General features: G+C 37.6%; 1 long non-coding RNA gene across 1 annotated transcript in view; it reads right to left on the bottom strand.

Annotated features, from left to right (window-relative positions):
* LOC110262011 (uncharacterized) overlaps positions 1-4,786 on the bottom strand; it is a 29,105-nt gene extending 24,319 nt beyond the window's left edge. Inside the window, exon 1 of the long non-coding RNA XR_002346494.2 lies at positions 4,710-4,786. This is a non-coding gene — a long non-coding RNA (uncharacterized LOC110262011). The remainder of the gene's footprint in view (positions 1-4,709) is intronic.
* Positions 4,787-22,759: the final 17,973 nt, after the last annotated feature.

Here is a 22,759-nt window from a genome sequence, read left to right on the forward strand (position 1 = left end):
CAGATGATGTTGAGGGGTTCTATTAGATACTTAGTAAATATTGTTTTAGGAATTAGGATAATCAAATTGCTATAATTTTGCTCAAACCAGCAGCTTACACTTAATAAGTTATCCTGCTTATCAAAACTTTAAAGCAGGAAAGATAGATTCACACAAAAATTTAATTTTTCTAGGTGGTTCGTATTTGTTTGATAGCATCACTTTTCAAAAAATTTGACTCCCCGAAACATCAATGCTATAAATACAGGTCTCTGACACAGAGGAGTAAGAAAATCTCTACTTTCCCATTTGCTCACTATTAAACGTTGTTACATGTGAGAAAATAAACGTTCCTATCAGTCAACTGACTACCTGCTCTCAACTGCAGGCAGCTTGCAGAAAATCCTGGGTTCCTGTCCAGGTTTTCTTATTCCCAGAGCAATCACCCATGATACCAGCAGATAGAGCTATCCACTGCACTTAACCGAAAACCTCGATGAGGTCAGTGGCTGTCGGCATGGAATGAGAGCCAGCAGTTTATAAATTGGTTCCTGCTTTGGACATTGTTTGAGGAATGCAAGCATTTTTTAAAATGATGCATGTGTGAAGTTCCTATTGTGGCTCATCGGATTAAGAACCCAACATAGTGTCTGTGAGGATGTGAGTTCAATTCCTGGACTCGATCAGTGGGTTACGGATCCAGTGTTGCCACTAGCTGAGGTATAGGTTGGAGATGCAGCTGGAATCTGGTGTTTCCCTGGCTGTGTCGTAGGCCTGCAGCTGTAGCTCTGGGAACTTCTGTATGCCACAGGTACAGCCACAGGAAGGAAGGAAGAGAAGGAAGGAAATAAATGATTCATGAGTGACAATAAGAGGAAAAGTGAATTAACTCTGCTTATTAAAGTGTGATCAGAGGCTTTAAAATCAATGGGCCAAATTCTGTTATTAGTTGTCTATTATTCCTGATGAAGTCAAGATATACATAAATGAAAGCAAAAGGTGGCCAAACTCATTCCAGATATTGGCATGTTTTAGCTTTGTCTTAAAATGTTCTTATATTTTATACCAAAAAGAAAAGCATTTACAGAGCACCTATTTTCATCACCTGTGATTGACAAGCCATCTTTCTATTGACATACCCTTCTTTAAGATGTACAGATGTAGGTGAACAGACTCAGCTCTACTCAAACCAATTTAATATGATTTGGTGAGAAAAGTGAGGTGTTTACAAGATGCTATGAGGAACCAATTTGCTAGGTGACCCTCAGACAAAGAGCAGGCCACCTGAATCTCCTGGGAGACATTTCTCCCTAAAGAAATGAAAATTCCAATCTCCTTAGCAGCACATACTCTTGAACAGATAACTGAATCAAGAACTTTTGAACAGAACATTAGAACAGCATTTTTCACAAAACAATTCTTAATGTTCAATCTTTGTCATGTAGAGCAATAGATTTATTTCCAGGAAATCTAGTATGCCATCATCATGGGGGAGTAAGATTATCAGGAAATTGCATGAAGCTGTTGAGGATTTAATTTTATTCCTAACAGATCATTTTAGGAAAGGCATATGTTTCAGGTGACAAAGGCAGTTACAATGGATAATACTCTGACAAATGCCCTATATTTAGGTGTTACTATTTGAAATATCATAATATCACCCTCAGAATATCAGACAATAAAGAGCAAAGGCATTTGGTTTCTTCAGAATGTGCTGGAACCAACATGGCCCTACAAAAAAGGATTCTTTTTTAAAGAATGCATTAAAATACACAGAATGATTCTGAAATAATATATGAATACTGTACATACCCATGGGCATTAAAGGAAAGTAACCAGAAGGACACAGAACAAAGTATAGAATGCCTATCTCAGGGAAATTAAGATTCTCTTCATTATTCTTACATTTTATAACAAAATAATATGCTTAAATATTAGTTTGGAGTATATTTATTTCAAGAACTGCTGGGTTTTAAATATTTGTGCAATGAAACTATAATATACATAACGATTTGATTTATAGGCTCAGTCAAAGAATGCCATATGCAGTAAAAAATGAAATTTCTTGTTATTTTAATCAGGTAGATCATTTTTCTACATGAGTGCATTTGAATGGAACATTTAGATCATTTCAATATGTACTTACTGAATGCCAGTCGTATCCTGAATAATAAGATACCAGGAGTTTCTTGAACTCTATTAATATTTTACAAGTTCTGTTAAAGTAAAGCATGCCACTCCATTCTTACTACACAGTAAACTTGATTTTTAGCAAATGTGTGGTTGAAAAAGCAAAGGATTAGATCAGATAGGAAGAGAGAGGCAGAGATTAAAACCACAGTATTCCCTGCTATGCTTAGTTTCCTTTCTACTTTATAATTGCCTCCCAATAATTAAAATAACAAATTCAGTCTTTTTGATTCGCTATAGCCTAAATATATTATTTGTGGAGAAGTTGAGATAAGACAATTAACTAACCTAATTCCTTGTAGGACAATAATGACCAGTGGCAATTGGGTCTACAAAACACGTATACTTTCTGCTCTGTATGGAGGTATCACAGAGAGTAGATCATGGAGGATAACAGAACACTGCATCGCACACTTTGTAGGAACACAAGGCCAGTGTGAAAGAAATGTGTGTGAAGGGGGAGCAAAGTGGGGTGAGATAAACCTAGACAAAGAGGCAGAAGCACACAGTATCAGACCCTGAAGATAATGTCAAGAACTTTAGGCTTCATCACACAAGGAGTAGGAATTTCAGTATTTCAAGAATAGATGGAGATAATCAGATTTTAATTTAAAAAATATGGTTGCCATATGGCAAATTACAGAGTTGTAACAGGAAACAATGATTAGATCAGAAGTTTTGTAAGATAGAAACCACATATAATGGTGCTGAAAGCATGCCTTATGATAATGATGGTTGTGATGGTGCCTTAAGAAATCCAGGAAGCGGGGAGTTCCCTTCCTGGCTCAGTGGTTAACGAACCCAACTAGGATCCATGAGGACGCAGGTTTGATCTCTGGCCTCACTCAGTGAGTTGGGGTTCTGGCATTGCCATGAGCTTTCATGCAGGTTGCAGACACGGCTCAGATCCTCCATTGCTGTGGCTGTGGTGTAGGCTGGCAGCTGTAGCTCCAATTTGACACCTAGCCTGGGAACTTCCGTATGTCATGGGTGTGGCCCTAAAAGCATAAATAAATACAGGAAGGGGCAGCTCTGAGTGACCAGCAGGATAATTATCATTTAGAAATATTTATGAGCCAAAAAAATGGTCACACAAGTCATTGAGGAGGATATCCATTTGTCTCTATTATATAATTATTCTCAAAGCAGGGCCATAGTAGTTAATGGCTATCTACTATTGTTAGATTATAAACCAAAAAGAATATATGATCCATTAACTATAGCAGTTCATATATATTTTTAATGAAAACATGTTTTAACTATAGAGTATGAGAGATATCTAAAAAAAAAAAAATGGGTTGTCACATTGAGTTGTTTAATAGTATTTACTCATTTAAATAAGTATCACCAAGAGCTATTTGATATTTGACCACAATCAGGTGTGTGTACAGCTGTTGATTCAATCATTTTGCCAAAGGACCTTGTGATCTTCTACTCACAGCCAAACTCCACTTTACCACTGAGGCGTACTTAAATTACTGCGTACCCATAGGTTAAGAAGGTAATCTTGCTTTCTAAGGACCAGGTAAATTGCTGCACCTAAGAATGGTGAATTTTAAGAACTTAATATCGACTGTGCTTTGAGAGCCTCTGTGGCAGACTAGGAAATGCCCGACTTAGATGACCTGCATAATTTGGCTGAGGATACCACTGCTGTCCCTTTATAGCCCCACCACATTCACTCCCAGCCAGTCTTGTCATAGGCTCCTTCTAGCCAAAGTATGAGCACGAGTGCAAATACGGATCACTGCTTTGAGTTGCAGGACTTCTCTGATGAGACAGACTTTGGCTCAGACTCCCAGCTGACCTTGCCAAGCCTTTCTTCAACATGCCCTGCAACCTGAGACTTTTCCTCTTCAAACCTCCTTCTTTCCTGATATTTTTCAGCATCTTTGCTGCTCAAGGCTCTCTGCACCTTCTTCATTTCCCTCCTTTTTATTTTTAACCCCCATTCCCTGCAATAATTCACTCATGTATCTAATTTTATCTTGGCATATATTTCTCAGAGGAACCTTACAAACAGAAGCATTGCCAGTAGAGATCTGAGAAAACAAGCAGGTTAACAAAAAGTTGGCAAGGCCCCAGCTGGTGATGTTCTAATTACTAAAGATTTCACTGTTGATGACCCACAACGTTATACCAGAGAAATCTCTTTGTAGGTGTAGTGAGGCCAGCTTTTAAAGATGTGGGGGTAAATGGGTACTTATCTCAGATTCCAACATGTGTGGATGGGGAGGGAGATTCTGATCCCAGATTCCAATGTGTGTGGATGGGGAGGGGGGTCACCCACCACCAAGCAATTCCCTGCCAGCAAACAAGTGTTCCATAATTCAACTCAATTCTGACACTATCTACCTGGAAATAGTGTCAGAGTCCACAGGTTAAGGGCTATCACACAAGACTGCCTCCGCTGCAGGTGCCAGTCACAAGTGGATGTTTCTGACCAAACAGCTGTAAGCTGGGGGTTGCCCACAACCCCCTCTTTGGTTTGATTAATTTGCTAAAATGGCTCACGGAACTCAGAGGAACATTTTACTTACAAGATAACAGCCGATGGAAGTGACGCATAGGGCAGAGTATGGGGAAGAGTCTCGGAGTTTCCCTTATCCTCTCTTCACGCACACCACTCTCCCTGAATCTGCACATGTTCACCAACCCGGAAGCTGTATGAATGCCATCCCTTTAGGTTTTTATGGAGGCTTAATTACATAGGCATGGTTGATTAAATCACTGACCGCTGCTGTTCAAACTCAATTACCAGCTCTTCCCCTGTCTCAGGAGGTTGGGGGTGGGTTGGGGATGTGCGGGGATGGGGGTGTGTATTGAAACGTCCTACTCTCTAATCCTGTGGTTGGCTCCTCTGACAACCAGTCCACATTCTTAGATGGGGTCCAAAGGTCACCACAATAACCTAACAAAAGACACTTCCATAGCTTCCAGCAGGTAGGAAATTCCAGTGAATTTAGGAACTCTGCCAGAAACTGGGCTGGAGACCAAACATATATTTCTTATTATAAATCACAGTATCACAAGGGGGAACAATCTCTATAAGGATAGTAGTCTCTCTCTGGGTTACAGCTGAGTTGTGATGACATATTGCAAAGGAATAATGAGAAACTAAGAGCCATTAACGAGCAGTTAAATGCTACCTATGAAACTCAGAGGGGTCTCTTTATTAAATTACACAGAGGCACTTTTCTCTTAGACACAGCTGAGCCCAGGTAGAATCACAGAGCTCATGTGACCTATAATTTCCGACTGAAGTAGGTCATTACGCTAAATTCAGGCCCTTATTGTTAAAACCTGGGCCCCAGTATGGAATAAGGCTATCTAAACGAAGGCCACAGAAGATGTGGTCTCTACAGGAACCTTGAAACCCTCAGAGCTCACATAAATGGCTGACCCCTTTCTTCCAGCACCACCCCCATTCTGGAAGATGCTATGGAAGACTCTCCCCAGGAGACAACAAACACTCAACTCAGGACTTCTCTCCATCTCCTCTCTTGGATTCCAGGCTGACTAGGGTTAAATTCCAGGAAAAATCTGCTCCAGACGTGCAGAGCCTATTAAGGGAAGAAAGAAATTATATACCAGAAGAGCTATAGTGATAAAATAAGGAGAAGAGAGTATCCTTGAGTCTTATTTAGCATATATCTTAACTACCTAGACCAGTATATAAGACTAGATAAACAAGAAGTCATTAATTGGAAGGCATTTTCTTGAGATACCAGACTTTAACAGATAAGAAGCCCAACAGATGGGGCAAAGTCATTGCTGAAGTGGCTTCTAGAAACATGGAGAAAGTGATGGCCAACACTGAGTAAAGTATAAGCACCTGAGTTATGGCAGGTGGTAGAGTACTAAATAAAGAACTGAGAGTAGTAGAAATGCTGAGAGAGATATACAGTGTGAGGCCCGAAGATTCACAGAAGACAGTCTTGCACAGGAGATCCTGAAGGATGATCTATTCATCAAAATTAGAATGGGAGTACCCACTGTGGTCCAGTGGGTTAAGGATCCAGTGTGGCTGCAGCTGTGGCATAGATAGCAGCTGCAGCTCAGATTTAATCCTTGGCCCAGGAACTTCCATACACCACAAGCATGGCCAAAAAAAAAAAAAAGGAAAAAAAAAAAGACTATAAGAACACACTGATTAGTAGAGTACCAGCATCACTGAGAAGTTCAATGGTGATTGATATTACACTGAGTGAAATGTTATATCTATTAATTATAGGTATGGATATTAAGAGGAAATACAGAAAATTTTTATAATATAATGTTAGGTTACATAAAAACTACAAAATTTTAGATTGTAATACTATCAAAATTCCCCAGGATATAAACAAGAACTGGAAAAACATGAAAAAATAGAAAAATACCCATTTTGTGGAATACTGAAACTGTGGATACTTATGTTCTTTTTTATTTCCATTATTGGTAAATTTTTTTTTTTTCCTTTGCAGGCAGTCTTTTTTATTTTTTAATTTTTTTTTTATTTATTTTATTTTCCCACTGTATAGCAAGGGGGTCAGGTTATCCTTACATGTATACATTACAATTACAATTTTTCCCCCACCATTTCTTCTGTTGCACCATGAGTATCTAGACATAGTTCTCAATGCTATTCAGCAGGATCTCCTTGTAAATCTATTCTAGGTTGTGTCTGATAAGCCCAAGCTCCCGATCCCTCCCACTCCCTCCCCCTCCCATCAGGCAACCACAAGTCTCTTCTCCAAGTCCATGATTTCTTTTCTGAGGAGATGTTCATTTGTGCTGGATATTAGATTCCAGTTATAAGTGATATCATATGGTATTTGTCTTTGTCTTTCTGGCTCATTTCACTCAGTATGAGATTCTCTAGTTCCATCCATGTTGCTGCAAATGGCATGATGTCATCCTTTTTTATGGCTGAGTAGTATTCCATTGTGTATATATACCACATCTTCCAATCCTCTGTCGATGGACATTTGGCTTGTTTCCATGTCCTGGCTATTGTGAATAGTGCTGCAATGAACATGCGGGTGCATGTGTCTCTTTTAAGTAGAGCTTTGTCCGGATAGATGCCCAAGAGTGGGATTGCAGGGTCATATGGAAGTTCTATGTATAGATTTCTAAGGTATCTCCAGACTGTTCTCCATAGTGGCTGTACCAGTTTACATTCCCACCAGCAGTGCAGGAGGGTTCCCTTTTCTCCACAGCCCCTCCAGCACTTGTTATTTGTGGATTAATTAATGATGGCCATTCTGACTGGTGTGAGGTGGTATCTCATGGTAGTTTTGATTTGCATTTCTCTTATAATCAGCGATGTTGAGCATTTTTTCATGTGTTTGTTGGCCATCTGTGTATCTTCTTTGGAGAAATGTCTATTCAGGTCTTTTGTCCATTTTTCCATTGCATTGTTGGCTTTTTTGCTGTTGAGTTGTATAAGTTGCTTATATATTCTAGAGATTAAGCCCTTGTCAGTTGCATCATTTGAAACTATTTTCTCCCATTCTATAAGTTGTCTTTTTGTTTTCTTTTTGGTTTCCTTTGCTGTGCAAAAGCTTTTCAGTTTGATGAGGTCCCATGGTAAAATTTTATCTGTGCACTAAATAGAACTCTTGGCATTATAGCATAGCATAATAATAGCATAAAAATCTCACAATGTATTTACCATGTGAGAGGCACTTTCTAAAATTTAGAGATCTATTCTGCATATTTACTACTATTATTAACCTAGATTTATAGATAAAGAAATGCAAAGGACAGGCAGTTTGGAAAACTTCCTCAAGATCACATAGCTAATGGCAGTGCCACTACCAATTAAATAACGGGCAATAAATGTACAAAAAACTCATTTCATGAAATTATCCAATATATCTATGCTTCAAGTATATTACACAGTATATAAAAGTAAAAATCATTTTTTTCCAAAGATATTTTGAAAAAATAAACCTCATTAATACTATGTACTAAGAAGTAAGGTTTAAACTCTCCTGTAGTAATTATTTAATCCCTTATTCAGATTCTTGTAATAAAATGGTGTGGATCACAGTCTCTTGTGATACTGACAGTAAATTCTCTGAGATATGTAGAGTAGGAATCATCACTCATTGACAATTAAAAAACAAACAAACAAACCACTCTGAGGTTCAGGAGGCTAAATCCTTTTCATGGTCACAGCTGCAGGAAGTAGGGAGGGTGGAATCAGAACCTTCCCTATCAGGTCGCCCTCTTGCCTTTCAGCTTCGCTGAGATATCACCTGGATTTGCCTTTCGCTCTGTATGCTCTGTTGGGCTGCCTTATCTGAGCAATATCGTGTTTAATTTCCCCAGAGAATTAAGGTTTCTGAATTCTGCTCTAAGAAGGTTTCAGGTGGAAGAAGAGCAGGAATTTAAGAGAGTAAGAAGCTTACTTATATCTTCCATCACACCAAACTCCCTGTAATTCGGGAGTCAGAGATGGACAGAATTGTTAGCTTTAAACTCAAGGATGAGTACAATTTTTCCTTTTTCCTCAGCAATGTAGCTCATTAGAACAACTTGCTTTTTTTTTTTTTTTTAATTACCCAGCACAGATAGGAATTTCTTTCTTCCTAGTCTTATATTTTCCCAGTGGTAACCACAAACTGGTGTCCAAAAAGAGAAAAAGTACTCAGGTTGCCATGCCGACCAGATGACTTTGTCAATTCATTAAGTTCCTTTAAGATAAACAGTGACATCCTTGAATCAGTGTCAGTTTTATGACATCGTAATGTTATAAACCATATACTCGCTTTATGTTAATTTTATTTTAGATCATAAATTTGATTACTTTTTGGCTACACCAAGCTCCTTAAGATAACTATTATTTTGTAAATAATTAAATGAAGACATTTTAAAATACGTAATAAAAAGTAATAATTTCTACTTTTTAGTTTTGAGGCTTATTGAATATTTGGGGTGCACTTTAAAAATAATATAACATTTTAATCCCAAATCAGGTATAGGCTATTTAATCCCAGCAAATAAAGATCCTGAAGCTTAAGTAATGTTAACTCCTTGGTAAATCAACCTTTACTGACATATATTGAGTGCTTTTCCAATGGGCTTTATGGAAAATGCTTTTCATGTATTTTTTTTTTCCTTATAGTACCATGTGAGGTAGATACTTTTATTAACCACAATTGATGCATAAGGATGCTAAGGCCAGAGTTCCCCTTCATGGCTCAGCAGGTTAAGAACCTGGCATAGTGTCTGTTAGGATGCAGGTTCAATCCCTGGCTTCACTCAGTGGGTTAAGGATCCGGTGTTGCCACAAGCTGTGGCATGGGTTGCAGATATGGCTCATATCTGGCACTGCTGTGGTGTAGGCCAGCGGCTTCAGCTCTGATTCGACCCCTAACCTGGGAACTTCTATATGCTGCAAGTACATTCATATAAGGAAAAAAGAATGAAAAAAAAAAAGGTTGCTGAGACAGAGAAAGATTAAGCTATTCTTAGTAAATGGTGGAGATAGAATCAAATCTAATCAAATCAAATCCAGCCTTTCCTGGATTTCTTAAAATACTAGTTTTTAAAGTAATAATAATAATAATAATAATAAAAACAGAACAGACCTCATTTTGCCCAACACCTTTATCTTATTCAAAGAACTCTAGGATCAGAGAAGTGACTTACCCAAGATTATATAGATAGGCTATTTGTCATAAAGTTAAAATTGAAACTTAAAGTGACATTTGACTTTCATCTCAGTTTTTTTTCCTCAATGTTTCTACCAGGAGCAGATTTTGAAAGACAATGGCAAATCGCCAGGACACTAGGCCATGGTAACTGTTTTGTTTTAAAATTATTTGCTTTCCAGCAATTCCGGGCTTAGCACTTTATTTTTCCCTCAGAGTTTCTATATTGCTTTTGATATTTCCAGTCACAGACATCTAGGCCACAGAAAGTCATAATGTCAGATTCCATTTGGTCTTCTGCCCATTTCAGTTGTGTTCCTGCAAAGCTTTCAATTCTACTTATTTTTATCATAGCTTTGGAGTTGGTTACTTGCATCACGTCTGTCTAATTTAGATACTTTCTCTCTTGTCCCACAGTTAATTCATTGACATGTCATTCTAAACTGATTTGTCAGTTTTGCAAATTTGCATTCAACATTCTTCACATTTTGCTTAGTTTTATAGAGACCCTTATGCATATCTTTGACAGGAGAATATCTCACTGAGTTGTGAAAATATGTGCTGTCTACGGACAAGTGTATAAACTTAATCATTACTTCCATGGTTTACTCCAGTCCACTCTTCCTATCCAGCATAAGTTTTTACATTAGCAGGTAGATTACAAGACATATGCCTGATTACTTGTCATTATTACTAACTCCTTTAAAAACATTAAAAATACAGGATTGATTTGATTGGGAAACAGAAAAAGTATTTTATATATTGTGAAACTTGATTCCATACATTTTCAAATGATCAGAGGAAAAAAGTGAGCTATGAGATATGCTAACATATAGAAAGAACATAATTAGAACTTTCACTTCACCAATATGATATTGCCTGAAACACAGGAAATATCAGCTACATCTTAGGAATTCAGGATGAATGGTTTAGGTGGTTAGGTTTTTTTCCCAAATGACCTAGGTAAAGAAGTAGTGGAAAACACTATGGTTTTTTAAAATGAAATATTTAATATGTGATGATACTGGATATATTATAGTCCTATGGTATATAAGCTTTAAAAGTTTTTAGATTGGAATACATGCATTATTGCCCAAAGTGAACATAAAAACATTGGATCAGACCAGCTATTTAAAAACATACTTTCTTTTAGATGAAAGCTAAGAATATCTGATGTTCAAAGGAGATACACTGATGCAGCTGCATTTCAAAATGATTGGACATAGGAGGGCACTTCTTGTTCCTGCCTCTGGAACTATCCTCCCCATCCTCCAAGCTCTGCAGCTCTAGAGATTCTGCAGAAAATTGTAAGAAAAAGGCTCACTTCAAATCTGTTTGTACATTTATAGAATTGTAAAAGCCTTTTTGCATATTCTTGTCCTTTCAATTTCGATCTCCTCCACTTGTGGTAAAAGGTTTTCTGATGAAATGCTGTCAAGTCAGCATTCACTTTTTAGCAATGGGTCCTCGACATTCTTGCTATGAAGGGAAAGATGTCTTCTGCTGGACATCCAGGTAAAGTTTGCTGCAAAGCTTGTGTCAACCATGGAGGTAAAAATCCCTGACATGCATGACATCACAATTACAAAAGTTTTCACCTGCATTTACTTGTGATGAGATGAAAGGACTAAGAGATCAAGAGGCTTATTACACTTGCTTGCTGTGGGACTGAGCAATGATATCTCAAATTTCTCCATGCTTCATGGTAAAACAAAAAGTTATATGGAAACCCTGGAAGTACACAAAGATTATCAAGATTAACACAAACTTGAACATGCATGGATGGTGGTCCACACAGCATCATGATTTGATTTTTCTCACTTGGCATCCTCAAGGGAAAAAAATAAAAGGAAAGAAAAGCCACAGAAGTGAATCGTAGTGATCATGTGTAAACATATTCAGGTAGCAGCCCTAATTATAGTCATTTTGTTAAATATAGTATTGCTGTTGAAACTGATCGGTACAAACTTTGTCACTTGGCATGAAGCCATTTATATGCAGAAAAATTCTTCTCAGTCCTCACTAGCAGAGGTGATTGAAAGCAGTTGGCAATTACACAGTAAGAAAAGCAGTGCAACAAATGTTTGTGTTAACTCTCCTGCTGCCTGTAATTATGTCATCCTGAACTTCTTGCCATTTGGCAGAACATTATGGTGGCCCATCATATTAATGAATAATACCAAGTGGACATATTGAGCAGAAAGTGGCAAATCCCATAGACTTCATAGGAAGACACAGGTATGATGGAATGTATGAGAAAAAGTTCCAGAAAAAACCCAAGGGCGAGTGAGATTTTTTGGAACCTAGAGGTCTAAGATATCCCCCTTTTAAATATAAGTGGCTGTACCTTGCATCTCCTGTCACTAAGAAAGGGGCACAGCACTAGGGATTTTATTATCCTCTTCCATGTCATTTATTGGGTGATTTCAGCAGTTGCTCAGTTTCCAGGGAGGGCCAGTACAAAACAACTGTTAACGTTCAGGCTGCAGGAAAGCTGCTATCCCACTTGAGACTTAAGATTCAATAGATTCAGTCTTGATAGATATATTTATGATGAATAAGGACAGCCTGTGGTGTCAGAAATGCTGCCGAATAGACCTCTGGTGTTCTGCAACAAAGTGATATCCTCCTCAGAAGAGAATTCTTTTTGTTTTTCCAAAGAGCTATTGTTATCCATGTAGAGAAGAGCCCTTGATAATAATAACCTCATTGACTAGGTGGCTATGACTAGCCATCATGAGCTATGAGTCATTCATTTCCCCAGTGTATAACATTAGGCAGACAGAGCAGCAATTTGCTGAATGACGGTAGATCAGAAACTGGCCTGATCAGGTGCAGAAAGCATGCAAAAGCCATTATAATCATAAACTGATCATATTCACAGTTCTCATATCACCAATGATTTCTGCATCCATGCCACACATAGAGATTTATGGAATGATCCCAACAATCAACTGATGGAAGAAGAAAGGATATGAGTCTTTGCAGAGAGGTTAGTATTAAATGTGGGAGTAAGCCGGACAGAAATATCTACACCATGACTGGCCCTCCATAAGTTGGTCATGAAAACAGAGGTGAAGGGAAATACTTCCAATCACCAGGGATGCTGGCAGAACATTTATTTGCTACATAACATGAAGGGAGAAGGAACCTAAGATGTGGATATGCTGTGATGCTGGGGGATGAAGAATAACATGGTTCATTCATCTGAGGTCTGGTGCTTGTGTAAGAATTATGTGAATGAACCTATGGAACAAGACATGTGGAACTTCACGTTTCTCATTTAATGTCATTCAGAGATCATCCAACACAGAGGAGGCTTTCAAAAACCAAATAGACAGGATTACTCAACCTGTCAGTATTGTCAACTTCTTCCTGCAACTTCCCCTACAGTGGTCATGGACCCACGAACAGAGTGGAAATGGTGACAGGGATGGGCCATGATTGCCATCAATAGCACAGGCTGGAGTTCCCGTTGTGGCGCAGTGGTTAACGAATCCGACTAGGAACCATGAGGTTGCGGGTTCGATCCCTGCCCTTGCTCAGTGGGTTAACGATCCGGCGTTGCCGTGAGCTGTGGTGTAGGTTGCAGACGCGGCTCGGATCCCGCGTTGCTGTGGCTCTGGGGTAGGCCGGTGGCTACAGCTCCGATTGGACCCCTAGCCTGGGAACCTCCATATGCCGCAGGAGCGGCCCAAGAAATAGCAACAACAACAACAACAACAAAAGACAAAAAAAAAAAAAAAAAAAAATAGCACAGGCTCTCTCACCACAGCTAGTCTAGCTCTTGACACTGTCAGTCTGCTAGTAGTAGAGGCTGTGTTAAGCTCTTCAGACACCATTGTATTTTGGAGAGACCAGCCATGAACTAGTATTAGTTAGTTAAAATGTCATATTTTCCACTTAGAAGGAGAATTGATTTCTTTCTTTCTTTTTTTTTTTTTTTTTTTAAGGACCACCCCCATGGCATATGGGAGCTCTAGGACTAGGGGCTACGGCTGCTGGCCTACACCACAGCTCACAATAATGCCATATCCTTAAACCACTGGGTGAGGCTGGGGATCAAACCTGCATCCTCATGGATACTGGTCAGGTTCATTACCACTGAGCCACAAAGGGCACTACAAATAATTGATTTATTCTTAACAGAATCAGCCTGTGACGTGGATATCGAAATATTATCTCTGTCCATAGTAACTTTATCAGTGTCACTTACTGATAGTGTTCAGAACACTTGATCAAAATGGTATCCTATAAATGAACTTGAACCAAGAGGTTTATAACACAGGAGTGGATCAATGGGCTCAAAACTGTAGAATTATGGCATATAACATGTAACTCTTAACCTGGAAGCAGCTGGGTTAATAAAGTATGGAAGGGTCTACTAGGTCTCAGCCTCAGCAGCTGAATCTGCAGCTTGGATAGAACATTTGGAATGGTTAAGAAAATATCAAAATCTACAATATAGCATAGTCCCTCCTTATAATGGAAACTTACAAGTTTTCCTTTACATCAAAGGATGAAATAGGATGGGTTCTTATTATCACTATCATGATTCATCTGTTTGTGGAATTTGTGCTTCCTATCAGTGCAAAGCTGTATGCTGCTAGATTTGAAGTCCATGTTACAAAGAGTTCAGCACTTCTATCAGCGGATACTTACAAGGCTTCACTGAAATACAGGTGGAGGCTATATTTACCACCTGCCCACTTTGGACTCCTCATGCCAACAGGCCAGGTGGCAGAAAAAGAATTTCTCTATTGGCTGTCGTAATCAACCCTGATAATTATAAGATGTGGTTGTGAATAAATAATGACAAAGGAAGGTATGTTTGCAACACAGGAGTTCATAATATTATTGTCTAGAATTTTCTGCACAATGATAACCATGAACGGGCAACTGCAGCAACATACAAAAGGCAAAAACATATTCCTGTACCTCATGATGAAGGTCTGGGTCACCTTAGGAAGATCTATAATGGGTGGTACAGAAGATTGATGTTGACTGTTAAACATGACCCTAGGACCAGCTATAGAAGTAGTAATTTTGTGTGTTTTGCTAAACCTCTCTAAGTTTTTTTAGATGATTGCAATCAATCACTTTTAATGTTTAGACTCCCTCAGAGGTCAAATCCAAGCTTAGGACAGAATTGCATTACATTACATCTGTTGTAGCAGGAGCCACATCAGCTTCAGCGCTCAGGTCAGAGAAAATCGAGGCTGTGGCTTTCCCAAGATCTAAGCCACATCCTGATTGTGCGGTTGAGTAAATGCTCTGGTGGGTGATCTTTGATCAATGAAAGGGAAAATGAAGAAGTTAGCACATAAATTGGTAGCTTTTTCTTCCCCACACAGAGTTTTTTGAGATGCAGGAAACTTATTTACCTTATCTGAAGATATTAAGTATGACTGAACAACCAGCTATATTTCCTATGACCATAATGTCAGCTGGTAAGACATCAACTTTGATCTTCTTTCTCCCTTCTCTGTCTCACTTTCCTTCTTTATTCTGGATCCTTTGAGATTGCTTGCCCTAAATAAGTGCAACACATCAGTTTTGTCTCAGCATCTGTCTTCTAAGAGCCCTAGGTTAAATGTGGAGCCACATTTAAAGAGGAAGAGTACCCTTTTGTTGGAGTTTTTACCTCTCAGGGTGAATGGCTGCTCCAGAGAAAGGCAGAAGGTACCAAACTATACTCTCCATCACAATACTTGGTATCTTATGTTGCATCTATCTTACACAGAAAAGTCTATCCTTCTCCTAGGTTGATTTTCTCTCAAAAATTCCTCTTTAGTGTTTTATAGCCTGTTCCCTATTAAGTTACTCTGTTATTCAGCACATGCGCAGGTTGGAAGTAACATTGCTGACATGGCCAATCCTTCCCAACTGCGTCCCAGGTCCAAGCATATGAGAAACCTGTGTAATGACTTAAAACGTGACTGTTAAGGACACACTGATGTCTTTGCATGAGAAATCACCCTGGTTATGGACCTCAAAAGGGTTTCAAAAGTTTGCCACATTCAGTCATAGACTAAACTAACTAGTATCCTTGAGAAAAGTTTGCATGGCCACTGTAATCCTTGGTTCTTCCTAACAGATCCAGATCTGGAAATGTGAGCAAAAACTTTCACTTCCAGTTTCAAATTAGTTCCACCCTTATCATTCCAGAATTCTCTTCAATTCCTCCATTGAAGGATAAGAATGTGACGAGGTAGCTGGAGGTTTCCCTGCCACCGCTGAATCCATGATAGTAAAGTTCTTGTTCTTTGGGATCAGTTCACTAGAGTAACCAACAGAGATGGGCTATGTCACTGCGAGACTGCCTCACTCTCTCTAAAAGATATAAGGTGTCTTTTCCTTCTTTTTAAAACTTGCTTTAAAATTTATGTGAGATGAGTAGATGGAGGGTTAGCCAACTCAAGCTTAAGTATTGTAGTCAAATTTTAATTAGCCTTGTTGTAGAGTCTGATATTCTGGGACATAAGACATGAATGTTCTTTCGAATGGAAGTACATATTTGCAAAAGTAATACGCTGAATGTGTTTCCTAGCCAATAAAAATTATGCTTTTGAAATTTTAATATGTATTTAATATTTAAATATACAAATAATTATATAAATTGGTACATATATGTGCCAGTATATGTGGAAGTTGCATGTGTGTGTGGGAATGAGGAAATGAATGCCAACACATAGAATGCTAACATTCCAACAAATCCCAGAGATTTTCGCAGAGTTGCTTGTAATGTGTATACCACACCTGCCGTACATAGACCTAGACGTACGCTGATAGGCACCCAAGCTGACAATGATTGGTTACACGATGGACATCTGCTTTTTGTAATATGAATAATGGGCTCTAATTCTCAAAGCAAAGAATTAGGAAGGCAATGTCTTAATATTGTAAATATGGACCCGCTTCAATTTTCGATTTTTGTAGACTTCCTCCTTTTAATTTTCTATGTTTATATTAGCTTGTGAACCAAATAATCAATGGTAACAAAGATGTTTGGAAAATAGTAGCCATTCAACATAAAATTCTATTGAAATTGAATTTATATACAAAAGACAATTCTCATATTTTGTCTAATGCTTAATATGTAGTTTATGGCTGACTTCACTGCTATCTCCTTGCTTCCTACAGTGAATGCTGAAAAGATTGTATTATCTTCTAGGAAGAACATATAAATATGTTAACTAGTATCTTTTTAAATGTCTGTCTTTCATTTTATCACAAATGTTAAAACGGATCCAAATAAAGATACAGAAGCTGCCATATTTAGAAATCGTAGGTTTGGGTATTAATTTACTATGAAAATTATACCTTGGAGACTAGACACAAGCATTAGAGAAACGGGCATTAATAGCAGAAAAGGAGATTCTTCAGCAAGAATAAAGTCTGTTTGAGTAAAACAAAAGTATGGCCCTAAGTTATATTTTCCACTCACTTCCTATGTGACTACTTACCTCGTCCTTTTGGCTGTAGATTTTATGAGTATAAATCAAGCAATACTATTTCATTCATCCTGATAAGAGTAGTCAGCATTATTGTCTTTAGATACAAAATAAAAGGGAAAGGCAATCATTTTACATTCCTGGTAATTATTTATCTTAAAACTGAAAGTGTGTGACTGCCTTCATCCTATTCCTCTGGCAACCAAAGCTTCAATAGCATTTTCTGTGAGTTTGTTTACTGAAATTTAATTGACATACAACAGTACATTAGTTCCTGGTATACTAAAACATAACGATATTTCTATACAAGAGAAAATGATTATGTCACATATTGAAAAGTTCAAAAATAAAATAGCTACCATTTATTGATCATTTACTGTGTACCCATATGGATTTACATGTGTTCTGTAATCCTCTTCAGAGAAGATAGTACTGTTTAAATTTTATGAGAGAGGATAGAGGGGCTCATTAAAGACTAAATCCTTCACACATACTCACTAAGCTGATAAGTGGTAAAGTCATGATCTAAACCTGTAGGTTTCCAACTTCAAACTTCACGTCTGCTGTAATTCCATCCTAATCTAACCATTACTATAAGACTTTTCAATATTCATGAAGAATCTCGTACCTTGTGTGTAAAAGATGTCATTGTTTCGCTATAATCATTTTGCTTTTTGAATAGAGGAAAGAAGAGGAAGTGTGAGCCTCTATGTGGGAAAATAAGCAGACTTTTCAAACGATTTCTTCACACTAAAGAAATAAAATTATTTTTAATTACTTAATGAATTTTATTACATTTATAGGTGTACAATAATCATCACAACCGAATTTTACAGCATTTCCATCCCAAACCCTCAGTGCATCCCCCACCCCCCAACCTGTCTCATATGGAAACCGTAGGTTTTTCAAAGTCTGTGGGTCAGTATCTGTTCCGCAAAGAAGTTCATTGTGTCCTTTTTTAGATTCCACATGTAGGTGATAGAATTTGATGTTGGTGTCTCACTGTCTGACTACCCTTAGCATAATAATTTCTACCCTACTCTACTTTTGATCTGCACACATTTTGGCAGAACTGTGGCATGACCCCCACTTCCTTTATTTCAAAGGTAATCACTAATATGGAGAGAGCTGCTGACCCCTTACATGCACAGGTAAGGGCTGCGCTGCTAACGGGAGTGGCAGGAATGAGCTGGCAGGTGGTAAACAGGCTTTTTCTGGTCTACTAGATACAATGAACACATTTACCTTCTTTATGTAAGGGGTTGGTTTGATGGCTCAATTTGCAGATAAATTTTGTCTTAAACTCACAAACATGTCTTTAACTTTCTTATATTCGAATTTACACTACAATATATGTGGCGTTTATCACTAGGTGGTCTATTTTTGAATAATATTTTTTATATTGCCACTGGGTTCGCAGTCATACTTTTAATGACTCTAGACCATCTACATTGTATTTACATAATTACCTTAGTGAAAAATATGTAATCACTGTTGTTTACCTTTCTTGGCCACAACTAAATATTGTTTTTATGGAAATCAGAGAGGACATTTTCCTTGTGTCAGTTAATATCCTCAGGGCGATTCAGAGAAGAAGGAAGTTGGCTCTGTGCATACTATTTAAAAGTGTCCAAAAGGTAGTGTGGAACAAGGGAAGAAGCATCTTGTCCCCTGGATGGCCACTCTTCTAGATATAGCATAATATTGGAAATGTGTACCCAATTCTATCATCTCTTTCTTGGGCTTAAGCATGCATGAGAGCACAACACATTTTTTTCCTGAAAAACTGTAAATAAAAACAGAACTTTGCCCCGATTTATCAATGAAGATAGTTTTTAGGATTGTTAACAGAAAATTTTTACATTAATTTTTTTATTTTTTTCACTTTATATTGTCTTAGTTTTAAAGCTATGTATTCAATGTTGAAACTACAGAAGTTTTTCTGATAATAATATTCAGATAGCAAACCATAAATCCTATTTTTTCAGGTATTTCTGACAGAATTATATTTGATGTAATTTATGTGACTAGTTTTATCCTTGCCTGCACAAATGTATGCTTGGATCATAACTGAAGTTGGATTCATTCAGGGCTTTGTTTATTTTGTTGGTGGTATGTTAAGTAGTATAGCATTTGATCCCAAGTCTATGCAGTGCTTTAGTCTTAATATGCACACAAAACAGAAATCCCTGATTTCATATATTTTTTTTATTTGCAACTGTCTAACCCAGATTATTTTCAATTGTATAAGAAGCCCAATTAGCAATGTATATACCCAAAGGCAATTGTGTATACTTAAATATTAAAAGACATTTAAAAGCATTTCATAGTTACTTCTTAAAAGTATATTTCAATGCTTAACTATTTTACGAACTATTTTTCCAGCTTTATTGAGATATGATTTGCATATGGCATTGTGTAGTTTTAAAATGTACAGCACAATGGTTTGATACATGCATGTATTACAAAATGATAACCACAGTACTATTAATTAACACATCCATCACCTCATTTATTTTCTGTTTTTACTGTGAGAACAATTAAGCTTTACTCTCTTAGCAGCTTGTAAGTGTATAATTCAGTATTTTTCACTCTGGTCACTATGCTGAATATTAAATGCCTAAAACTTCTTCACCTTCTAACTGGAAGTTTGTCTCCTTGGACTGACTAACGTCTTCCCATTTTGCCCATCCTCCAGGCCCTGATAACCACCACTCCACCCTGTTTCTATGAGTTTGGCTTTTTTACAGATTCTACATATAAATGAGATCATACAGTATTTGTCTTTCTCTATATGACTTATTTCACTTAACATAATTGTTTGGCTATGTTTACTTATGCAATATGCTGTAGTACAAATCAAAAATCGATGTAGTAGCAATTTTATATGAGTACTTTTTTTCAGGTCAGAAGCAAGAGCAAGTTAAGTTACCAAAGGCATGTAGAACATTTTAGCTATTACTTTACATGCAGTCCTTAGATGACTATCATTCCCGAATAATATTTGTAAAAATTAATACATTGCTTAATTACAGAAGCACTGACAACCCACTAAATGTTGGCTGAGAGCAAGAATCATCATGCACTTTTATTTCTTACTTCCCAATTCAATTTAGAGGCTGGATGTGATATGTAACACCAATTATGGTATCATATACCTATACTTGAATCTACACACAGCTATGTTTTATATTTATGAAAGTTTCTTGAATCACATTACTGAAACTCAACTCCTGTATCTGAAAAGATCACAGTGCTCAAGTTTCTGTAATTCTTGTGTCTATGTGCAGTTGCTTACCTGGAATGACACTAGCAGATGGAAAGGGGTGATGTTGGCCAGGATGTCATGCTCACAAGGCTTGGTGGCATCTACCACAAATCAAGATTTGGAGATTACATGTCACTCTTGATACACTGAGACCTTATGGTAGTCAAAGTTCCATGAAATTTAAAAGAAGTCATCCATGTAATGACACTATCCTGGTGTTATTATTAGTATTATACATTTTAGGATGAAATTTTCCACTCGAGCATTGTGAACTGGATCCACCTGGTGCCACTGTGACCTCTATTAGATATATCTGGTGCAAAGTTATGTCTAGGCTTCTAAGATTTTTCACTTGTTTGTTTTTCCCACAGGACAGAATAAGACAGTGAATCAGCTGACGCTGGCCAAGAAGCCTTCCTCCATCACAATTTTTCTAAAAGAAGATTTCAGATGGATAATAACGTAGAACAAAAACTATGGATTCCTTGAAGTTGCAATATTGAAAACCAATTTGATTGAGGTTTGTGTAATCTTATATTGATTAGAGGTCAGCAGAGTCTCAACCTTAGTGGTCAATAGAGTGACTATTAGTTACAGTTTATCTGGAACAGCCAGGGTGGTTGTCCAAAATGGTTCTGACCATTAAGACACAATTAATGGTCTTACTTTCACTCTTACATGCTATACTAGATGGTAAATTATAGAATCACATTACTTAGAAAACTGCCTTGAAATGTCTCCCTATTCCAAGGCCTTCTAAGAAGGTCTCTTGTTCCCTGCCTAAGGGAATTCTAGGCAATGCTCTCTCTTTCATGAATATTCTAGAAATTTAAGGCAGGGCCTAAAGTTTTAAAAAATTCTTTTATATGGAGGAATCCAATTTTAATACTTCACTCACATGATAGACTAGAAAAAGCCTTGGTCATTAGAATCAGAGATACCCTAGGTTTAGATTTCAGCTTTTATGCTAGCTTTTATATTTTTATACTTTTTCCTCTTACAAAAGATTTTAATTTCTTAACCAGATATATAATTTATTATTTATAATCTTAATTTTCTTATTCTCCTATATTTTTTTAAGAAGGACAGTAGTTTTTAAAATTTATACTTTTGCACTATATGTATTAGTTCTGGAAACAATGCCTTCATATTTGGTGCTCAATAAATATTTGTTAAATGAAGAGAAATAATGGATGACGTTGGGTCATCAGTTTCCATAGCAAATGAGAAGTAAATATGACAATGTATACATTTTGGGGAACGTGGTAGACTCTAAATAATTGTAGGTTGTTCTCCTAAAGCACCTGTCAGTGGTGTTTCATATTTTTTAGTTAGAATAACAACTTGTTTGGCATTTTTGATAGGTATTTCATTAAATATATCAATTCGTTTTTATTATAGCATTTGCTCTTATTATTTCACCTAAGTTATTTAAACTTTAAAACTGCTTAATTTGAGGCCATTAAAATATGGAGACTGAAATTGAGTCCCCCAAAGATGAGTTGGCTTGCCGAGTCTATGATTAACCTCCCTATACAAAGCGTTATTCCCTGCATTTTGTCCTGTCCCTGTTCCCCACAGGAATGAGGCATATCAAAGAAAAGAGAGTTGAAACCCAGGAACTTGTGGGGCCTGCCTGGGTTCTAAGCTCATCTGTGTCCCACCATTTCTTATTCGAAGAGCAATGCTTTAGACTCCTAGGTCCTCTCTGTGTTCCAAAAAGCAGGCTTTTACTAATTAGAGAAGTGATGGAATGCAGAAACCAAGGTAAAGGAGTTAAGCAAGACTGAACAAGAGTTCAGTGCTAAAATAGAGTCTTAGTTCCTCCTCAAGTGCTATACATAAGAACCTGACGCATATTTTGAGTTAAGTTCTGCAGAAAATCTGTCCACCCCCAGGTGGAGGATGGTAAATACCTGTCTACTCCAGACTGGTTGAAACTGAAAGGTTGATGATTAAGATTCCTGAAACATCACCCTGTTACCTCACCCCTAACCAATCAGAAAAAGTCTGTGAGCTGTGCCCCTCACCCCCTTACCTCTAAAAACTCTTCCCCGGAAGCCATCAGGACTTCCAGTCTCTTGTGCATGAGCTGCCTATTCTCCTTGTTTGATGCCCTCAATAAATACCATACTTTCCTTCATCACAACTGGTGTCAGTAGATTGGCTTTGCCAAGCAGGGGGAAGCCAGCCCAGTTCAGTTCAGTAACATATAGGTCACTCTTTGC

This window comes from Sus scrofa, chromosome 8 (assembly GCF_054392235.1).
Source record: "Sus scrofa isolate SSC_HxYL_T2T_F1_AM1 chromosome 8, Sscrofa_HxYL_maternal_Yorkshire_Landrace_v2.0, whole genome shotgun sequence".
Classification (NCBI taxonomy): domain Eukaryota; kingdom Metazoa; phylum Chordata; class Mammalia; order Artiodactyla; family Suidae; genus Sus; species Sus scrofa.